Source organism: Triturus cristatus, chromosome 9 (genome assembly GCF_964204655.1).
Source record: "Triturus cristatus chromosome 9, aTriCri1.1, whole genome shotgun sequence".
In the NCBI taxonomy this organism is placed as follows: domain Eukaryota; kingdom Metazoa; phylum Chordata; class Amphibia; order Caudata; family Salamandridae; genus Triturus; species Triturus cristatus.
Genome location: NC_140592.1, coordinates 1035129713 through 1035151921, shown reverse-complemented (window position 1 = coordinate 1035151921; position 22209 = coordinate 1035129713). Strand labels below are relative to the sequence as shown.

The 22209-nt window shown below is 42.6% G+C and overlaps 1 protein-coding gene across 2 annotated transcripts in view; it reads right to left on the bottom strand.

Moving 5' to 3' along the window:
• The window catches only part of DLGAP5 (DLG associated protein 5), a 351164-nt gene that overhangs the window by 279353 nt on the left and 49602 nt on the right, over nt 1-22209 (bottom strand). For both annotated transcript variants that reach the window (XM_085626824.1, XM_085626826.1), the window contains exon 2: nt 17710-17806. The gene's annotated coding sequence lies outside the window, so the exon portion shown is untranslated. The remainder of the gene's footprint in view (nt 1-17709; nt 17807-22209) is intronic.

Below are 22209 nucleotides of genomic sequence, written 5' to 3'. Positions count from 1 at the left end.
AGTTTCAGGAGTATTTGTGTCATCTACATGAATTATGAATCAGAAAAAAAGGGAATGCAGGAAAAAGTATTTCAATGTATTTATCTGCATCACACAAAGCAGCTTGAAGGGGGATCTTCTAGCAACAGGTTACCAATGTAGGCTCCACCAGCACATGCCCCGCAAGCCCAGCACCTGATCCGTTTCCCAGACTAGAACCTGACCGACACCTCAGAATAGTCTCCTGGAATGTGACAGGGTTACGAAGCAAAATGTCACTCCCTTATTGGAACACGTTAATTGAGGGATTTGACATTTGTATTTTCCAGGAGACTTGGAGACTTGGAGCCTGGTCCCCTAGTTTAAATCCGGGTATGTATGTTATTGCTCGCCAGCCACTACCAGCGGAAGAGGGCGTCCAAGCGGGGGGGGGGGTTGTTAATATGGGTGGGGAGTGCGCTGGGATGTCAGTCCATCCTCCTCCCAAGCCCCAGCCCTGATATCCTGGGGGTTCGTATTAAGGGTCCTAAGGGGGGCGTTTCCATCGACCTATTTAACATCCATGTGAGGGGAACTAAAGGGGGGAGGCCCATGCTCACACTCCTTGAAGAGGAGCTAGACAGGTGCCCACCTCATTCAAGATTATTAGTAGTGGTCGATTTCAACACCACCTTTGAGCCCCTAGACAAAGATGACATAATGTGGACGAATGAGGACGACTCTAGATGACCTGTCCCCCAATTATATCTCCCCCAGTTAGGAAATGGACCAAGTTGGCACTTCAAGTGAATGCCCTAAGTGCAGAATTTCGGTGAACGGAAGAACCCCCTCGGATAGGTTGGGTGGGAACATGTTCAACAGGCCTAATGGTCCATCCCACATCAACTACATCCTCCTCGATGTGGGGCCTTGTAGGATTGTGATCGATATGAGTGTGGGTGTCACAACTGATAGTGATCACAATCCCTATAATCGACGTGCTGACTACAGGACGCGTCCCGGACACGGCTCCACTCCATGAGACGGCGAATACCGAATTATAGTACATCGTACTGCCTATACATATAGGACATCTCTCTACCACGAGTTTTCATCTTTACGCCCTAGAACTGTTTTTAAATCATCATTCTTGACCCAGCTACTGAGGATATAGCTCAATCCTTAACTTATTGCCCTGAAGAAGCCCATGCTTGGGCAAAACGCGTTGGCTGGTTCTATCAATCACATATCAAGCACATCTGAAAATAAAAGACCAGCAACGACTCTCTGCTGATGCTTCTTGTTGATGTGCTTTTTTGTACCAATTGTTTGTGTTTATATATTGCCTCTCATCCAACCAGTTCAAGTGATCACAATCCCCTCTGTCTTATTATGAAGCCCTTGTGGGACGATCTCTCTACTTCCTTGAGAGGCGCCCAACTGAGCAAACCCAAGGAGGTCCTCCAATCCAACGATAGGCGCAAGCTAAGATGGCGGAAGATAGCCCTGCAGGAAGCCAAGATCAGGTACATACACAATGTCCTGGAAACGGGCACTATCAAGCTTCAGTCACTGGCCACATGCTCGAGTAGCGAGGAAGAGATAGTTTGCTGCCCATACACGTATTTTTGCTCACCTCAGCTCCCATTTTATTGACTCAAGAACTGACCGAAGGTCATGTATTAAGAAAGAGGGAACAGCCCAGTGGTATACAAGGGATTGTAATCGCGGACGCTCAGTTTTAGCCTCAGCCATCAAAGTAAAAGATGGCGATCTAATTAAAGCTTCCACAAAGAGCTATAAGTCAACCTTGCATCAGGTGAGATGGGCCTGGGATGAATCCCGGTGGCAACAATTAAAGGAAGCGTGCGAGGAAAAGACTAAATATTGCTGGTCCCTAGTCGCCTGGGGTAACCAAGGAGGGGCCCAATCACCACCCACCTCTATTACTGGCCAGACCTGGTTTGATCACCTTTTGAAGCTTTACTCTGCCACCGAGGAGACGTTCTCAATGGAGGAAGTGGGGCCCTTTATCCTGCACCCGGCAGATGAGTTCTTTACCCTGAATGAGATTGAGTCCTCTCTAAAGAAAATAATACGGTCTAAGGCGGCAGGGCCTGATGGCATACCGGGGGACTTATTCTTATCACATATTCCAAGATGGGATAATTACAACTTACTTTTGTCCCATGCTTTGGCCAATGGTGCCCTAGACCCAGGGTCTTGAAAGAGGGCAGAGGTGGTCCCAATTTATAAAAGAGGGGATAGAGGTGAACCCTCAAATTACAGGCCTATTAGCTTGCTTGATGCCCTCCAAAATGTCTTCTGTAGAGCTCATCTGCACAAAATCTAGGCTTGGGATGAAGAAAATGCTATCTTGTCCCAGTATCAAGCAGGTTTTAGGGAAATGACGAGGACCATTGATCAAGTATTTCGTCCTCTGCTCCTCTACTGGAAGGTTGTTGTGATCGGTCGGGGCAGCCTTTATCTAGCTTTTATCGATCTGAAGACTGCCTTCGACTTAGTTCCCAGGCATAAGTTACGGCTTGTTCTTAATTATATGGGGATCTCGCCATCTGTCCTCAGCCTGTTGGTTCGATTGCATGAGGGGAACTATGCACAGGTCAGATGGGGTTTGCAGGGTCACCTTACAGAACGTATCCCAGTCAATAGGGGAGTGTGCCAAGGTTGCGTCCTGGCTCCCACCCTCTTTTCATTATATATGAATAGGGTGGTCAGCTTTTTGCAACAAGAACCCGCAGATGCACTAACCATGTGGGGGGGGGACAAGGTCCCAACTCTATTGTTTGCAGACAATACCCTGCTGATCACTAAGACCCCGTCGGGACTCCAGCTGTTGCGCAACAGATTTCAATTGTTCTGTGACACTAGGGGCTTGGTTATTAACACATCCTAAACCAAATTCATGGCCTTTAATCCGCATAGGTCCTACAAAGGCAGTGTAGTGCTAGACGGGTCACCCCTGGACAGAGTTGGTACCTTCGACTACCTAGGTGTCCGCCTCTCAGATAGAATGTCTTGGAATCCCCACATAACTAAGATGTCACTGGGCCATAAGCATGTTACGGGAGTGCTAGGGAAAGAACAATGCTCCTCGTATAGTCGACTGGTCGCCGAAGCCTTGCAGAGCTGTGGGGTTTTGACAAGACACCTGAGCTTAGCACCTCAGAGAACAAATTTCTTAGGAACCTTGTGATGCTTCCCCAAAGTACCCCGCTAACACCATTAATGCTAGACATGGGCAAGCGCACTATTAGTGATAGAGTAAAGCTCCGTCCACTGCTTTATTGGGCTTGCATTATGAGGACACCGGAGCTACTGCCCTACGCGGAAGCCCTGGCAGAGGTCACCAGTCTTGATACATGCAAAAAGATAGGATGGATTAATAATGTCAGGAAATTAGTGACAGATGTTGGGCTAAGAGACCTTTGGGACAACCCAGATCCTAACTTGATACGAAAAGAGGTCTTGAAGCAATACTATTGGAAATGGGTAGAGCAACGCAAGTTTACTAAGCTCCAAGGTCGGCATCTCTGGTAATTACGCCACATCCTCTCCCAATTGTATGTGTATGTTTGGTTTAGATATAAATACATTTATTATAAACATATTTTTATACATACAGTATTTCAGCTGTGGCTGTGAAGTAGACCAATCCCTTTTACATAAGGGGTATTATAGGGGTGTGACGTCACTTCCTGTGACATCACTTCACACAACGTCACTCTATGTTATTATTTTCAGGATTTGTGCCATGATCACTGTTAAGTATTAGGGGACCTGATGTGATGCTGGGTTCATACAGGCAGCGGTGCTACGACAGGGGATAGATATCAGTGGATATATTGAAGTTTGAGAGGGATCTGGGGATGGAGAACTTTGAAAGTGAGGTGTGACATTAAATCAGAAGGAGTCCGGCATACAGTCCTCACAGAATGTGCAGCGAGTCTTCAAAGTCGAAGTCTTCTCCAACAATGACAGAAAACATGGATCACCGTTGAGCATGAAGTGCAAGTAGTTCCTTGTGACATTGTCTCTCTACAAAGGGAGTATTGCCCTTTTATGTTGGTGATCAGTTATGGATTAAAGTCAAATGGTGGACTGTTTGCTCCTCTTCTGTCCCCATATTGTTTGATGCATTCCATTTTATGGGTGTCTTGATGCAGTCACTCTTCGTGATTTTTTGGGCTGGTAAATTTGTTGTGAGCCAATCCAATGTATATCATCTTCTGTCACACCCAGTTAAAGTGACATGGGGCAAGTAGGTGTACCAGGTCTTAGCCAATGGGGTAGGGGTCGTGTGCCTCGGATGTGCCGGGATCCATCCAACTATGGCTCTGCAAACTGGGCAAAGTAAAACCTCTTCAGCACTTGATTATCACTGGTAGCGATTACTAGCAGTCACAAACTTCTCAGGAAGATAATGTGGGGGTGTTTAAAGCTCAGAACTCAACAATCACCCAGCAGCATAATAAAGGACTGTCCAACCGGAGCTTGTGTTTGTTAAAACAAAGTACTTTAATGCATAGAAAACTTAACACTACATACTGCAGGTAATAGAAATGGATGTTTCAGTGGTGTGGTGTAGAGTACTTGATGATTCCCCTTGCTCTCCTCCCCCCTACTCTTGTTAGTCCCAATTGTCCTTATCTCACCATTGCAGAGTTTAATCTGCTCTTCAGCCACAGTAGTAACCCACAGCACATGTTTGGCTCTCTTACTGTTCCGGGAGGAGAGATACTGGCTGTGAATACTCTGGTACTCTGTTCAAGTCTACAGAAGGCAGCAGAGGAAGAGACAGGAATCTGTGCAGGTAAGCAGACTCCAGCATTGTCCTAAGCCCTCTTCTTCAGGTGAGTTGGGGTGGTGGCTTGTGGGGTCAAGGGTCACAGAGCCTCCACAACACACCCATCTACCAGCAGCATCATCCCACCACTGATCTTGGTACTGGATTTGCGGAACAATCCTCTCAGGTGCAATTCTGAGCTACAGCGGCCACATATGCTTGGGCAAAACTTCACCACGTTGCAGCACCACAGTCTGTTCTGCACAGCATCGCCATGTCACAGCAGCACAGTTCACTTCTGCACAAGTTCACAATGTTGCCAGGGTGCCAGCTGATTGTCAAGAGAGTTTGTACTCCGGACGCTTCCTGGGTGGAAAGAACCTCAAGCTCCAGCATCAGTTGCTTCTAGCTCATCCTGGACAACCATACTTCATGCAGGGCTAGCAGGCTCCTTCACTTTCTCAACAGGCCAGTTTGCCTCCAGGTGTTTCAGGACAGGAATGCAACATTTTCCTTCCAGGTCAGACTTCATATGATATACCCTCACCTCTGTGAAGTTGGCTGTCAGACAGACAGCACCATATGAGTATATAGGAATAGAACAACAGATAGTTCAGTTGCTCCCCTTTTTGCAGTCACAATAGACACGTCATGTGGATTCTCTGTCTGTACTTCTAGAACTGGCTTGAGTTACTTATTTCAACTGGACTCTAGAGGCATAAAAATAACTAAACTCTGCTCTACAGAATTTTTCCACCAACTTCTAGCCTCCATATCACATACACAATAATGCCCAAATTAGAAATACTAATAGGAGCATTCGGGGAGCCAAATAAAATCCAATAGGATATCTAGAAAATGATGGGAGTTACTGCTGGGAATAACTATAAAACCTTCTCCAATAAAACCATCTTCAAACCACCTACGCCACTTTGTGGAAATAACTTTGCTCAGTAAAAGTACACCTCAGGGAGAACTATGGAGGATTGGGATTCAAAACCCTGCCCCTTAATAAAGAATGGATTATTAATACGAAGATATTGCTCATATTATCACAAAAACCTTAAAAAGTAGTATTAATACATTCACAATACGGCTATGATTAGTGCACAGTGATCGCCTACTCGTAACTTCAAAGTGGTGACCAGACCTACCAAACACATCAACACTATCCCCTTAGGGAACACGCAGTGTTGGGAACCATGGGAACCACGGAAAGCCGGCAACCGCAGTACACGCACATGCGCACAAAGAATTGATGACATTGAGGGTCAATCCCCGCCCCCTTAGGGAGCAGAGTATGGATCGTCGGAGTCCCAAAAACAACAAAGCAGACAGCCACTGCCCAATTAGCACTACACACGAGAGCCTGAACGTGGGCGGGAAAACCAGAGAATGTAATATTTAAGGTGAACTTCTGGGTTGACGCACAAGATGCGGGACTCACGAGAAGGAACAGGTAGAGGGGAGGGTGAGACACCTTGATGAAGTAAGTGGGGATCTAGATACTGGGGGAGCCTGATTTCAGGTAAACTAAATAAGGCTAAACATTTGTACCCTTAAATTCAATTGATCTAAACTATTATTATGTCGTATTTCAGAGTGTGACGACAGGGTCTACCTCCTCGGAGCATCCCATGCAGCTAACAGCTACAAAGCTAAGAGTCAGTCTCTATTTTAATTAATCGTAATCCGTTTTTTACTGCATGAAAATTCACCTGCATGCCTCGGCGATAAGCGATGTTGGCTAATTTTCACAAAACCATTTCCTTAACATCAATTATTGAATAAGATAAAAATATGGCATTGTTAATTGACTTAAAAAATATTGCATACAAATTTAAGACTTACTACCAGGCACACAGGTCAGTATGTCGCTTGCTAATCCTTTGAATAAAAGCATCTGAATAACAATCAATACGGTACTAGAAGGCACGAATATTCGTTTACAACACAACATGAAAATAATCTCTTCGGCTATCAGAAAAAAGGTGCTCAGCGCAGTAATATTTTTCGCATGGCACCTAGATAAGCAAGAAAACGTATCTATATGTGTACTGTCCTACTATGTTAAGATACCTGTATTGGCATGAGCTTTTTGGCCTTGTGAAACGAATTCTACTCAGAAGTATGCATGAGTTTGAATGTATGAACATAGTACCTCAGTAAAGCAGTATAACAATGGAAATCACCATTCATGGTTACAAGAAAAAAGTCATAGTATATCCTGGCTCCCTCAAAAAAACTACCTATCTGACAATGGGTGCTGTTTTTCATATTCATTATTTACAGGATAAATTGCAAAAGGTGATTATCTCAAATAATGATCCGGTCTGTAAGTACAAACTAAAAATGTGCATGCCTTTGCGCATGTGCACTTTTTTATTCTGGTCCTGATGACAGCCACGTTGGTCCTGAGAGGCATTATATCAGGTGGCTGAAACATGTTGACCACACTAGAATAAGTGGGATTAATTTATTTCCCACTAATATCCACCACTACTTTTAACATTGACCAGGACCTCCACTATGATTAAGTTTCAGGAGATCTCGAGCCAATTTGAAAACACCACTCACCACCGTCACAGATCCTCAAGAAAAACCTGAATCAGGTAATCAGGTGTCATAGCACACCCTGGAAGCATTCGTCGACCAGGGTGGGAACCCAATGATGAAGCATGTCACCAACTAGGTTGGTGAGTGAGGGTTCTTTTAAAACACCCAGCGGGTTTTAAAGGCACGCCAGCCTTACAGATTATGAGGAACTTGTCTCTGTAGCGACAGTGAAAATAGGTAGCTAACTCGTTATTCTTTGGTTATATTTATTATCGGTTGGGAAGGCAAACAATTGCTTACTTACCCATCTCTCTCTTTTGTTTATTAATATGGTATTTCTATGTTACAGACATAGCCAAAAAAAGGCAGTTAAATGGTGTACAGGATCAAAGACACTGATTCATTTTCTGTATGAGAACAAGAGAAGGGAAATATAAACAAAGTGGGAAAGATGGAGAAAGAAAAAGACTGAAAGCCTGTCACAAGAGAAAAAAGCAGGGCCTTGTGAAAGAGAGAGAAAAGGGCAGGAAGTGTCTTGTACTGGATTAAAGAGGAATGAGGTGGATTTAGGACTACACACCCTTGCTATGCTATTTGTTTTGTGCTGCTATCCGTTTTGGGATAATGTGAACAGGATGTGACGTATGTGCTTGACCCTGTTGCTTATTTGAAGCTAGCAACATTAATGATCTTTTCTTGAGACTATCCTTGTTTTGAGCTTCGTATAACAATTGCCTGTGGTATTGACCATCTTGAATTTGGGCGTTATATGGAGAGCTCAACTTATTTTATTTTATTCTATATTTACTTTCACTTATTATTTTTGTTTTGGCGACTTTCTTTGAATCGAACCATCGTTGTCTTTCGCTGGGATATACATGTCCTAGAGATTACCAGAGATGTATTTATACTAACGGTTAACAAACAAGACTTAATCATATATGCATGTCATGAGTTCGCGTTTGTTTGCTCTCAAACCTTGTTATCAGGCTCGGTTATGATGTATGATGAACATCGTACTAGCAGGGGAAGGAACATTTAGGATCATAGATTTATTGGAAATAACAATGATATAATTATATATAATATCACAGATTTCCTTCTTTTATCATGAAGTATGTTATACGGATAGTAGACGCTATATACAAATATGTTTCATCATACACGGCCCACCGTTATACATGTCTATTCTTAGTATGAAACATGCATTCTAATATAGGGGCTAGATTTGACACGAATTGTCTGTGTAGTTAGTGGAGAGTTGCAAGTGCGTTCATATGACGTCAGACGTACGTTTCTTCTTTAACGGTGGAAACCATTGACCCGCGTTTTGAAACATGGGCGGGATCTTGAACGACGGGAGATCGATTGGAGCAACAGGGCCCCTTTGCTAGGTAAGGATGAGGGACGGGAATATGCTTTCCATAAATATGAATATATTTGGAGGTATCGTTCACACTCAAGCGGCACTTTATACGAGTCTCGCACTGGGTACAGTTTGTTTTGTTTTTGTTTTTAGGGTATATCATCTTATTGTGAGTTATTTAGGTATATCAACACTTAATTGTGTGGACTGGCGTGCAATATTGCCTTTGAGAAGATGTTCGTATGATATATACTATGTGGGTCTTCATTACGATGCCTATCCCAATGCGCCCTTTTGAGTTTGGGACCACATATATTGGTGTATTTTACCTCTTTATTGTGCGTCCATTCGTTTGTGCACGGTGTTCACTTCTACAAAATTTTCTATATGGATAATGTATCATGTGTGTCCCTCATATAGTGTTTTTCCTAGTGTGGCACTATTACATTTGGCGCATTTAGGTTGGCGATCTGACATGTTAGATTACATCCTGGAACATGTCCATTTGGTTGGGGACCTTACACATTGGTGCACTCTATTGTGTTTTCTCTCGTATGTGCAACATTAGCGAAATCGCACTCTTTAGTCTATAGTTGATTTTGGTATGGGCTGAGGCTTTAGACATATGTTTGTTGCGTTTGCGTTACATTATAAACGAATGAGTAATACTGGTGTATGGCGGATTAAATAAAAGATCCCCTGCTTTATTCTCGTAATAGTTTGGTTGTGCCCATCGTTTTAGACATGGGCTATAGTGATGGATATTTATATGTAGTTTTATTATGGTTGGATTCCAACAGGCACTGTGCGTGATGGGCCCGATGTAGATATGGATTAGAGAACTTGACAGTGATTACCATATCACTACACCATATGGGATAATAATATCGATCTTTGAATGATAACAACAAATTCAACTTATAAGGTAAGCTTAATAATGATATTCTTTGCAATACATATGCAAAACGTATATATGAGCCTGACACTGCAAGTTCCACCTAGCCACAATTGGTTCCCCGCTGTGCTTCTGTTCACAGTAGATTTAGAAGCACTGGACGACAAGGTCATTGTGGACAAGGACTAGATTGGCTTAAGTATTACATCCATCATTCCGTGGAAATTATAAACGGTATGTTTCTCTTTCCCTTTTCCTTTTCTTTTTCTTTTCCATTTTCTGAGTAATAATTTCTAATGAATTATTTGTAGTCTGATGGTTAACTGTGAGGAGATAATTCAGTTGACATCTAACACACACTCTGCTCCTGTTTCTATTTCTGCTATCTTGGTTATACTTGTGGATTATTATTGTTTCTATTTCCCTTCTGTTTTATATAAACCCCTGCTTTGTGATATCATCGCTTTTGTTTTGGTATCTTTGAGTGATGGTCATATATAGGAAAATTCCTTTTGGAAAATACTGAATGGTTGTCTCCATGTATCTATACATATTTATTATGTCATGCCATTAATGATGGTGTTGTCTCTTTTTATATTGAATTATGTTGTAGATGTTATATTTAAATGTGGTATGTCATGTTTGTATCTGCACATGTTTGTATTTATATATGTTTTTACATGTAGTCTTTTGTATAGGTTTTAATTTTACAGCCCTGAAGAAGTTGTCTTTAGAGAACGAAACGCGTTGGCTGTGGTTCTTTAAAAAAAAGAAGAATATAAACAAACAATAAAGAAGGAAATTCAATCATCAGATGGACTCAATGTGGACTAATTGACTGCATATAATTGAAAAGTGGTGCAACTCCAATATAATTCATAAACACCCTTGCTATTCAGTGGACCGATGTTCAACCGAGTCAGCCGCAGTAGGCTTCTGAGCAGAGCCCTGGACACTGGCACTCAATCTTTTACAAATTAAGCACTAGAATGACAAACGTATAGTCAACAAGTGATATGAGAGGTAGATACATTATGAACAGTTAATGCTTTGTGGTGTAGTGTTCTTTAAAGAGATGAGTCTTCAACTCTTTCTTAAATTGAAGCAGCATTGGGGCAATCCTGATGAATACAGGGATGATGTTGTAGATCAAGGGTACATAGATGGAAAAGACCTGCTGACTTGTTCTTTCTTTTTTTCATACTTCTCAGTCTGAAGTCTGATTATGTCCTGGCTGTGGGTGTGCCGAGAACCACACAAGATGAAGATCTTGTCTACAAGACAAGTGAGAAAAAGTGAGGATGGTTGTGATTGCTTTGTAAATGTTGCAGCTGGTTTTGATGATATGGACTGGAAAGGGAAGCCAATGGAGTTCCATCAGTCTGGGGTAATGTGATCTTATTTCTTCAGGCTTGAATGAGATGTGCTGTAGTGTGCAAGATGCCCTTAAGTGGTGCTAGTGCGCAGTCTAGTAGCCATGGAACAGATGGTTACTACCATTCAAATGTGAGAGTATGAAGGCTTGAACAGCAGTTCTGAAGTTACTTTCTGGAAGAAAAGAGAGCTGGTACCAGGCTGTCTGTGTTTGTTTTTCATCATATGTTCCTTGAACATGAGGTTGGCATCCAGGGTAAATTCAAGTGACTTGGCATATGGTCAAAGGTGTGGTTCAAAGTAATCAAGATTCATGTTATTGAACCAGGTTTGTTCTGTTTCTTGTTTGTTCATAGCAAAAACAGGAATTGTGTCTTGGTTGATTTGAGCTTTAGGTAGGCAGTGCATCTCCAGGTCTGGATGAAGTGTAGGCGGTGTTTGAAGTTTTAGATGTCTGAAGCAGAGGTGACTTTCAAGTAGAGTTGTGTATCATACTCATATTGGTGAATCTTAATGCTGTTATCTGTGAGTAGAACTGCAAGCAGTTCCTTGCACAGGTTGAAGATTGCAGAAGACAGTATAGAGCACTGGGTGACTCAGCAGATGAAAGGGATATTTTGGGACCCGGAGGTCCCCATGTCATTAAGTTGAGCCAGTACTGCACCAACTCCCTTCCCTTAGGCATCTGTCTGTACAATGAAGGCTTGACTGCAGTGAGGGTCGTTCACTACAGGTAGGTCCTCCAGCAGTTAAGCCCTGCAGCTCTGGCAGTAACCCAGACTACAGCAGCTGGTTTTCTTGAGCTATCTCATTCTCCTCTCCATCTGGAGCACAGGAAATGGATGCCATGGCCAGTACCGTCCGGGTGTCTGTCCTGAGCTTCTTACTATTTTGTTCTGGTCTCTGCATAACAGAAATGGTCCCAGTCTCTTTTTGAAGCTGATGTGCTGCCTGTGCTGTGGTCAACACAGCTGATGTGGTCCAAGGCATGTAGGGTTATGGTCCAGGTACTAAACCAGGGGCAAACACATCATTGCCCCAGAGACATCTAGAATCTTGTTTCTTTTTCACCCCGTACACCAACCATAGCCAACTTGGCATTGATTTCTACATCAACTCTGGCAAACAGATACTCCATATTCTCTACACTGGCAACTAAACCAGGAACCTTCCTCCCATTTACACTGACTTCTAATACAAACCCAATTGTGTTTGTGTGTATGTGCTTCAAGGTATCTGGGTCTCTTTCCCAAATGTCCATAGTGACTAAGGTGAACAGAAGTGGGTCCCCTTGGGTCCTTCACCCACAGACAACACACTTGCGATGATGGGTGCAACTCATGCAGTCCTTTACCTGACAGTCTTTCTTGAAGTGGCTCTTCTTCTGAGAGTTGAAACAAGAAATCACCTTGGAATTAGAATAACCTGTCTGTCCTTCCTTCTTGTGTTGTTCCTGACTTGGAACCCAATTCACTTTCTGTCCTGTATTGGCACCTATAGAATTATCCAGTCCCTTACTCTCTTGTTTGGAACTAGGCCAGGTCAAAATGTAAATTACTCTAGCATACGTTTGGGAATTTTGTGTTATGCTTGTTACATGAAATTCCTGAATTTACGCCAGCTCCATAATTGTGCTGCTGTTTGCAGTAAAACTATAGCGCAGGAACGCAGATACAAACTAAACAACCATAACGCAACCAGTAATTATTTCGTGTTTTCCATAACTCTGTATAATTACTGAGAATTTTCCTGAAATTTCACACAATTATATGAAAGCAAGTTACGTGAATTTCACACATCTCTATTTAGATCCAATGTATTGTGAGTTCCTCATCCCTCTTGCTTGGAGCCAGGTGGCGCCAGACCTTTTTAAAACCTTTTCAGGTAACCACTTGTCAGCCAACTCTGCAAGTTTCTCTAGAGCCCTCTCTGTCAGGTATTGAATAGGTGTGATAGCTCACTCCTCCTTGAGTCTCTCTGTCACTATGAACTAGTGAAAGGAATGAAAATCCTTGACCTCCATCCCTCTCACCCATTCATTCCAATCATGCAACACACCATTAATCCAATTAAACATTTTTACACAATCTGCTCTCTTACTCTCCTTTAAACCTTTGTAGGTACTGCACTAGCTTCAGCCCAAACCCTCTAATTAGATCCTTTTCATTTGCTCATAATTCATTTGCTCAGCCTGTGTCCTTCCCATGACTGCTGTGTGCTCTATGGGCAAGTGATTTATGAAAGCAGAGGCCTTAGAGACACACCATTAAAGTTTGAGCTCTACAAAGAATCTTAAAGCTGATAAACCATGACAAAATATCCTGTCCCTCCATATCCATGTGCACAAGATATTTTGGAACCTTGGCAGGAACTCCTGAAGAGTGGGAATAGAATTGCTTTTCCAAGGTGTAGTTGTCTCCACTGCTAGCCTGAGCTTTGGTCTTTTGCCAATCCCCTCTCATTTTCCTACCTAACCTCTCCTGGCACTCAAGCGCTCTCTTTCTCTCCTCAAGGGGCCATGCTTCCTGTCTCGCTCTATTCCTTTCCACTTGTTCCTGGCAAGCTACTCAAGCTTCTCCCTCTCACACTCACTGGCCTTCTCCTCTTAATCAGACTTATCGTCTGGAGAGCAACTGTAAGGTGAAGGTCTCAGCTAGACTTAGCCCACCCAAGGGAATAATTCCTGGAGTCGATGACAGTGGTAGCCTAGAAATCTTTAACGGTGATTAAGCTTGGGTAAACATTGGAAAGCAAATTTGGGGATAGACACAGGAAGTGTCTGGGAAAACCCTGTGTTAAGGGGCTAAGAAAGACGGACATTACAGCACTCCCTCCATAGGGACAGCAGACAGGGGAACAATTTGCCTACTATTGACTCCCCCTCCCCCCCCGCCGTTCATGGCACATCTCCAGTTGAAGTAGAAATGTAGCTCACACGCTATTGCCAACGTTACTATGCCAGCAATACATAGGCGCACAACAAAAATACACAATGTACAATGCACCATAAAAGCCTGGCATAAACAAAATGAGAACAAAGATTTGAAACTACAATGTTCACCATCTTTCCCCTGTCTGAGCACCCAGGATTGTCTCTAAAAAGCAAACTGAAACTACTAGAGCAATTGGGCAAATAAAACATTAAACAATCAGGTGATCTGTATCAAGATGGCTTGTTCGTGGCGATGGACCTCTTATTGGTACTTCAGGGGCATGGTGCTACATATATTTTTATATTATATGCTAAACGCCACATCTTAAGAATACATAGGGTGCTTTCTGCACTTTTAAACCGCTGAAGACGCTGATTGCCATCAAGTTGCCTCGGAAGATGGTGATGTGCTAGCATAATGGGGTGCAGTAGGAAACTACGATATGCTTTTCCACTTCTAAAAACAAGTGGGATAATACTTTACATATATCGCTACAGGACAGAGACTGGCAATATTGCTGCTCCCAGTCTGTGCAACTGACCCCAAGCATCAGTCTCTGCATAATAATACATTTTAAATATTTGAATTTTGTTATATTGTACCCCATTAGACTTATGCCAAATCGGGATAATCAAACAATCGTAGTGCCATAGATGTAGGGTAAGTGATGTGGATTTCCTGCATGTAGCCTGGGCCTTCCCACATATAAACGGCTATTGGTGGGAAGTTTAGGACGTCCTTGGGACAATGATGAGAGAAAGCATACAACTAGATCTCAAAATAGTATTCTTGGGTTAGGTGCACAGTATTAACAAAAAATGCTGAAAGATGGTGGTGTTAGGTCTCTTGTTGGCAAAAGCACATGGGTCAAAACACTGGGGTAGAGGGAAGGTGCTGACTATAAATACATTGTGGATCTCAGACTTGGTGTGCCGCAATGAGCAAATGGAAATATAAGTTGAACTGCAGTCGCCCCCTCATCACTTGAAGGCATTTGGGGCCACTGCATGCTTATTTATTAAATGAAAGTACAGGATTGAGGTCAGATGCCTCAGGAGCACCAGCAGGGTGACCGAGAAGGAAGTAATTACAGGGTTGTGCTGGCCGGGAGGGGGGGGGGGGGGGGGAGATGGCAGGCCATGAACTAGGAATATCTAAAAATCGTTGATAAGCTACAGGAAGAGCTGTATAATGTACATGTGTGTAACTAAGATGTGTCGCTGTTGTAAATTCTATTTTTTTATGTTCATCCATAAAACTCAATAAAAAAGTTTTAAAAAGCAGGCAGGATTTCAGAACTAGTTTAAGTCGATTCTCCTTTCATGTTTTCTTTCCAGGCTTCTTCCAGACTCATCCGTTCACATGGAACTCATTCTCGAGAAAATTATGAATATCACAGATTTTACTGTGCGGACTTAATACAAGCAAAAAAAAGTCAATTAAATCATTTGGAAACGCAATAATAACACAGACAGTGTACGCAATACGCAACTCCGGTTCAGCCGAACTGAGATTTTATTCAACAACAATTATATAGGCAACAATTATTAGGAGTGTTTTAGAAAGAGGATAGGATCAAATTAACCCAGGCGTGTAACCACGCCGGAACCAAAGAAAATTAGAACTAGGTGAAGTAAAACGTCAGCATCAGAGGTATATTAGTTGATACAAGTTGGAGGCAGCAGTTTCTATTCAAAACAGTCATGAATACCTGGAGTCAATCATTGCATCAACAATAAGGAAACATTGTCTGTCTCTTTAATCATATCGACGGCGTTTCGACCTTTAAGGGCTAATAGGGTCTCATCAGGACTCAAATTGCCTGGGTTCTAGGAAAACAAAAAGCTAAAGATTAGGGAACTGTCAGAATCTAGTGTAATATAAATTAATTTTTTTTAAAAACAGTACGTACTGACTGGAAATGGAAATACGAAAATTATTAATTCAATAGAATACTCTGGAATAAATCGTAGTTGGTGGACAGAAGTCACTGTCTCTAGAGTGCGATAAGCCTGTGAAGAGAGGGCTTGTGTCAATGCGGAGGAGGCAATGACTAAAGACGGAAAAAAAATATATTTACGATTGGATAAGCTCACCTTTCTGTCCACAGAATATTCTTCTCTGGTGGACCAACGAATTAATCAAAAAAGGGGGAATTTCTAGGTAGAGTGCTACGTTCAATGTGATAGTCCCTAGAAGCAAAGGAAAAAGCAATGGAGCACAGGTTGCTATAGGGCCCAAAGGACTAATATGGTCAATCCTCAACAGAGGAGAATTGCTGATTTACCTGAAGGAGCACGGATAGCTCCTAGCAGTGTTTCTAAAACACTCCTAATAATTGTTGCCTATATGATTGTTGTTGAATAAAAACTTGGTTCAGCTGAATCAGAGTTGCATGCTAAAATACACTGGCTGGGCTAATATTGCGTTTCCTAATGATTTAATTTACTTTTTTTAACTTGGATTTAGTCCGCATAGTAAAATCTGTGGCAGTCATAATTTTCTTCAGGATGAGTTCCATGTGAACGTCTGTTTCAAGGATCACTTGATATCCCTGTTCGCATGGACATAAGGGTTGCTCTTGTTGTTTTGTTAAATATTCTTCCAGACTCCGATCTTGATTTGGATCTTGGCGGGACTCCCATCGTCCCTCCGTGGTGGCGGTTACAAGTATTCCGTTGAGCTGACGTAGTCTCGCCTGCTGTATTTCGATGTGGGCTTGCTGAACTGATGTCCGCATCGACTGACTGTGTACCGTTGTGTAAGTGGCGCACCTCCGTCAACGTGGGCGACTCCATTGCTGGCTAGCAGTACTACGTCGCTGTCAGGTCGGCGGGTTTGCGCAGAACGGATTTCGATTTCACAGTTGTGCTAGCGATGTCCTAGCGGCAGATTACTGATATAGTGAGTCCCTGGTGGAGTGGAGACTGGTAATTACCACTTTTATAATGCATCACTACACATATAAAAATGTATGTAGGTAATGTGTCATGCCCTTATTTGTACACATAGCATAGCACATACAACATACACACACTGTTGAATGCACACCTACATGCACCACAATAAAAAAAACAAAAATCAGTGGCAATACAGGTGTGTCAATTTTACCTTGACAAGAAGTCAAATGAACACAAATACATTACACATGGAAAATAAATTGCATGTAAGAGCAATGTAAAAAAACACGAGGTAAAGCAAATGTCAACACACGATTCATAGTAAGAAAAGTGTAAAAACAAAAGTACTATTGCTCCCAGTGACAACGGAGATGATTAGCATCGTGGTCAAGTTGTAGTAGCAAAGGAGGGAACTGGAGAATTGGGTTCAAGATGGAAACGGGAGTGGGAAACAGAAAAGGGGTACCTTTTTACCCCATTTCCTTTGATTCCGCCAACTCAAGTATGGCGGTATCATGCCACAGTTTACCCAATTAAAAGGCACATCGTGATTAGCCTGGCGGTACGTCTTCCGACAGCTGCTTTTGCCTATGGCACCATCAACGCGAGAGGGAAATCCTGGTGGAGACAGTGACACCCGGACCATCTTTCATTCATGGATCTGCCAACATCTAAATCAAGTGAGCGGACCGCTAAGTAGGCAGGTGGTGAAACTATCAGAAAAGTGACGGCGGAACCAGATCCGCAAAGATCTAAATCAGCCCCTCAATCTTTGTGGAGCTTGATGCTCCTCATACCAGTTTCATTTCCAGGTTGGAGTACCCACAAAAGAGACACAAGGAGGTTTGTTCATTCTATCCCTAGCTATCAACATCCACACTTAACAGTGACCAGGAAGAGAGACAAAAGACTGGCCTCACCTAAATGATCCTTTACACGCTGAAGAATAGAGACTGCAGGCCCACCTTCACTCCCATGTAACAAATGTCAGAGTTTTCAAAGACCCATCAGCAGCTCCTGCAATAAAAAAAAGAACCTAATCAACTTTCTAAAGGAAAGCCTGTCTCCTCTTTCCCTTTGTCTAGGTCTCCAACCACCAACTTCAGGCATGTCAAATATACTCAACCAGTATCTGGCAAAAACAACACTATTTCCATCTTGCGCACACGAACAGGGCAAGCGTTTCCAAAGTGGAATCTTCCGGCTGCCTTTATTGTGGTTCACTCATGCACACAATGTATGCACTATGCAGGTTACACACAGACACACATACACAGTGATGTTTGCATTACGACCGGAGTTAACCTGTAGCAGGGGGAACTTAAAAACATGTGAACTAGGACACTGCTACTCTGTGATACAGACAAAAAGATCTATTCACAACCTCAGATTCACAAAACACAGTGCCCTGCCATTACTGCATTATATACTAAACCCATGACAGGCCCATTATTCCACTCCATTACCAATGAGAGTGTGCTTTGTGCCCCCCTCCAAGTTCTGAATTTGGTCTACGAACTCTCTCATGTCAAAGGACAGGCCTAGGCCTTGGCACACATTCTTGATTACCATGAGGCTAGGGCCAAAATCAAAAACCTAGTTTCCAGATATTTGCAGTTAGGCCCACATCATGCAGAGGACTTTCCCATCCCAATAATTTATTTTCTCCCCTGGTCAGTTCTACCTTCCTAGTATCCTGGTCCAAACTTTCCTCTTTGTACCCTTTACTTGAATTTGCTCTATTAAGTACTTTTTCCAGTAGTCAAGTCCAAACGTGTAGAAGTGCATGGTTGGATATATATTTGCACCTCATTTAAGAATTGATGGCATCAGATAAATAGTCGATAGTAGGCATTTACCACACCTTCTTGTTACTCTATTAGTCAAATCGCAAACATCATCTGATCTAGACCTATACATGCCCTACCTAGTCATAGGGGAAAGGGGAAAAGCCTGCAAATGTAATTGTTTACATATGATTTGCTATGTGTTACTTGTTGACAGCAAACTGTGCTGTTCTATGAAGCAGCAGCTGGGGTTGTAAAGAAACGTCTTGACATGCAACATTCTTTAGATCATTTGCCAGTGTAGGTCAGATGGTGAATGAAGTTAATTTTATGTCGTTGGGTTGTGCCTATGGGATTTTGTGTTTATTTGAAAGCTGGTATAAAGATTGAGTTTTTACCAAGCATGGGGGCCTTTGCTTATTTGAAAGCAGTGCAGGGACTATGCTCCTGATGGGCATGTATGAGAATTGCACAGTACTTTATCTTGGTATGTTGTGCAGCATCTCTGTAGTTCGTTTTCCATCTCTAGTGTTGTGTAGTTCCTATAAATCTATATAGACAACATAGACTGTGGGATTGGTGTTTAGACTGTTCCAGAGACCCCCACCGAGTATGTTCGCCTGTAGACCAGCTAGCTCACAGTGGCACAAGAAACCCATCTTACCAAGGAGAGAACAGTTCTTGGCAACTATAGAACATGACAACCCTGATCCCTCAGGATCGTGGAAACAGTGCAATACTTTTCGCTCAGCCACTCGTGCTCACTTTGTCTCAGACAGATACACAGAATAAACAGTGGGGACATTTTCCAATAATCATTTATTGAACCAGTGTCATTCTAGTGTAAAATAGGTGTGGTGAAACAACCATAAGACAGAAACAGATATAAATGATTATAAGCACCAAAAGAGTAAAAGGATGGTAGATTTTTACCATAATGCTACGGCACTGAATACAGGCAAGTATAAAAGTACATGACAGTAAAATGCGTACTCCTCTGATGCGACCCTAACTAGATGTACCCAAGTGTACCTATCATGTATGTAGGTGTAAAGCCAAGAATCTCTCTAGGATAAAGTCAACCCCATTACCTGAAGTGAGAGACTGTGGGACCCTGTCTTGGTCTCGAGATGGACACCCCGCAAGATATGTCAGACCACTGCGAGCTGGAGTGTCTGCGTGCAAGAACCTCAGCATCTCGTGTTAGTGTGTCAGCATGGAAGTCCTTTTCTCCTCTGACTACCTCAGCAAGATATGGTGTTTATATACCCAAAGTGGTACCCTCAGGGGTTCTACCTTGCTGTGTGTTATCAGACTTAAGATGACAGAAGGAATGATCCTTATACATAGTTATTATGTAGGAGATAGTAGTCCTGCTGAGTTTCCAAGAATCCTCATGCATAATGGATGAGGCTAGATTTCAGGGAAACCCCACGTCCTGATAGCAGTACCGTAACCAGAAAAAAGGTCAGGCCCAAGAACCGTTATGTAATGTAATGGTAGGGGAGAATATAGGTGAAAGGGTAGATTAGTACCTGAGCCTATATTAGGGTACCTATATGGAACATAACACCCACTCCTCATCCGACTGGATGACATACTTAAATTCTAAAGCATTTGTAGGCGTTTGTACGCAAACAACTAATAGAATTATAAAACCAATGTTTAAAAATTGAAACATTCTTAAAAATGGCTAAGATAATGGTTTAAGCGATAGAAGTCGTTACTACAATTTTGTTCATATATATTGTTCGAACAACTATGAGTGACTGAAAGCCATGCAGCTTAACAACATCTCAAAGATTAGGTCGATCGAGCCCAGATGTCCCTCCGTATTCCCCACAGCCGTCGCTGGGGAAGCCTGTGTGACAACCAACGCCTGAGTATTTGTTGAGAAGCCGATGTCCGTTCCAGCAGGAGCTGAAGCATCCTGTGGTGGCTCTAAGAATGCGTGCATTAACATTGGAATACGCTGAGGATACAACAGAACATAGACCGTTATCGGGTCCAGTAAAGTATCAACGTCCTGTGGCGCAACTGATGGAAGTGTTAGACAGAGATCCAAAACGCATTCTTGTTAGCAGAACAGGCATCGGAGGACAGGCAGATCCAGACTGGCCTAATGATAGGAACCAAGATTCACTTAGTTCGCAAAGGCGAGGTGTGCCCAGATGGAGTACCATGCGATCACAGTTTCGGTGCTCCAAGAGCGTTTTTTCCACCTCCTTGGTGACTGGGACGTCCATTGCATGGCAGAAAAATGACAATCAGGATACCTGCAATTAGGAACAAGATCAGCGGAAGCCCTCCAAAAATTCTTCTGAATACGGAGTGTATGAAGTTGGGAATAACTCCGAAGATTGTCTGAAAGGTGCTTAACAGTCCAAAACCTATGGTCTTAAATAGGTGTACTATACCCGTTTTATCAGACATGTTAAAGATACGTTGTACCATTTCTGTGAAATGGAAAGGGCAGTTTGTTCATACTAGTGCCTGTATCCCAGTCGAGGACCTTGCAACCTGGAGATCATAAGTTTCTCAGGAGGAGGTTAAGGGCACGGTTTTCTGTAAAAGCATGGATTTCATTCGGCTCAGAGTATAAAACCGTATAAAGGAAACATTCAACAAAGGCCATAACGGCACCTCCCTGACTGTATGGGTCGGCGGAAATAATACTTGCATACAGCAAGAAACCCTGGAGCTTACAGTGACAAGATCATTCAGCATCAAATAACTCCCCTTTGAAAGTAACCTGAACACCGGATTAATCACAGCAGCTGGGGACTCTTTCAAGTGACAGGATAAGTTAGAAACTGAACCGTTACAGGCCCCGTGAAGCATGATATCCTGGCATATGAGAGATCCACTTAAAGCGTTCTTCCAGTTTGTAATGCTTAGAAACACTTCCATGTCCCCACTCCTGCATCAAAATCTGTATGGCAATTCCCAAGATTCCTTGATGAATTGCCTTCCCATCGCTTCATATCTGCCCATCTGTTGTAGTTCTAGGCAATACTGAAACTGGAATGTTGTGACAGGTGATGTTATGTGGCCATGGATTAACCATTCTATGGAATGTGATTCTGCCACAGTAAAAGGTAATCGGTCCAGTTTTTCAATACGCAGCATTGCATATTTTGCTCCCGTTTGTGCTATCGTTATCTGCTTCTCAGTCAGGGTGTATGCAGAAATTAAGGACTTACTGTTGCTAAATCGCCACGGCACATAGCCAGTGCGCAATGATTGCAGCGTCCGGCTTAATAACATAATAGAACATAGTTGAGATTGTCCGTGTTTTAGTATGGATAATCTCTGTTCTAGTATATCTATAGCAGAAGATACATTGTTGCCCAGTGAATGAATCCTTGATGTTATAGTAGTCATGCCATTTTCAACTACAGCTAACATCTTTTCTAGGTTAATTCTATCTATTTCATGAAGTTTCTCCGCAGCTTCTTGTTGAGAGATCTTCCAGATTTCATTATAGACAGCGTATGAGAAACGTTTCTGACATGGCTTTTGGGGACCTAATAAAAAATCCCTTCAATCCACCTCATCTAAGAGTAAGGATAAGTGCTGTTTCACCCGGGGCAGTGTTGAGGTCTTTAGCCAATCGAGGCACAACTTCCCAAC